The following is a 1,051-nucleotide window of genomic DNA, read 5'->3' as shown; positions in this document are numbered from 1 at the left end:
CTGAACTGTGCCACTCCTGATAGAACATCATTCTTATCCACATCCCTATGTGCCTGTTAACTAAACCCCCAACTACTTGGACCTCACCAGCTTTCCCACTCATCTCTCTGCCCATGGTTCTGTCCAGGGCACCTTGCTACATTTCATGTCCCATCTCTATCCTCTCTGTCTATGACAGCTTCTCTGCCTTTCCTTGTTGTTTGTGAACTCAGCAGTTGTGAGGAAGACCGGCTGCAGGTCCACTCACTCACTTGTACCCCAGCCTGGGACTGTCGGTGATTTCTGTCATGGTCAGACTGGGGTTGCGGATTTTAGGGGAGAGAGTCCCTCCTTACTGTGTCACACTGGGGTACCTAATGCATGTGACTCACCAGGGGGAAGTTGCCAGGGTCACTCGGGCACGCTAGCATCTGCCAGGTGTCTCCACAGTAAAGTCACTATTTCCCCTGGAAAGGGGGCCTTCAGGACTACCAGGGTCCAGGGTTTAAAGGGCCATGTGGTTGGCTGAGGAATAGCCATCCAGGACATCACGTCCTAGTCCCTGGAGCCTGTGAACATGTGGCTGCACACTGCCAAAGGGACTCTGCAGAGGTGAACAAGGTGAGGACTTTGAGATGAGGATTATGTTGGATTACTTGGTAGGCACCTTGTAATCCCAGGGTCCTAATGAGGGGGACAGAGGTTAGAGTTGGAGACAGGCATATGATAATGGAAGCAAGGGACAGAGATAGGAAGGTCTGAATTTGGGAGAGAAAGAGGGGGTCACTAGCCAAAGAGTGTTTAGGTGGCTTCTGGAAGCTGGAAGAGTCAAGAGGAAGAACTCTCCCCTGGGAGAACTGGCTCTGGGACCTGTCAGACTCTGACACCCAGAACTGTAGGAGAATAAACATGCATTTGCGGTAAACCTCTGGAGTCCCTGGGTGGTGCAGTCATGCACTTGGCTGTGAACCAAAAGAACGAAGGTTCAAGTCCATCCATGAGTGCCTTGGCAGATGGGCCTGGTGGTCTGCTTCTGACAGATCAGCCACTGAAATCCCTGTGGGGCACAGTT

The sequence above is a fragment of the Orycteropus afer genome, unplaced genomic scaffold (genome assembly GCF_000298275.1).
Source record: "Orycteropus afer afer isolate SDZICR_OR568_19922 unplaced genomic scaffold, OryAfe1.0 scaffold00136, whole genome shotgun sequence".
Taxonomy (NCBI): Eukaryota; Metazoa; Chordata; class Mammalia; order Tubulidentata; family Orycteropodidae; genus Orycteropus; species Orycteropus afer.
The sequence above is the reverse complement of the archived record's forward strand: the minus strand, read 5'-3'. Positions refer to the sequence as shown.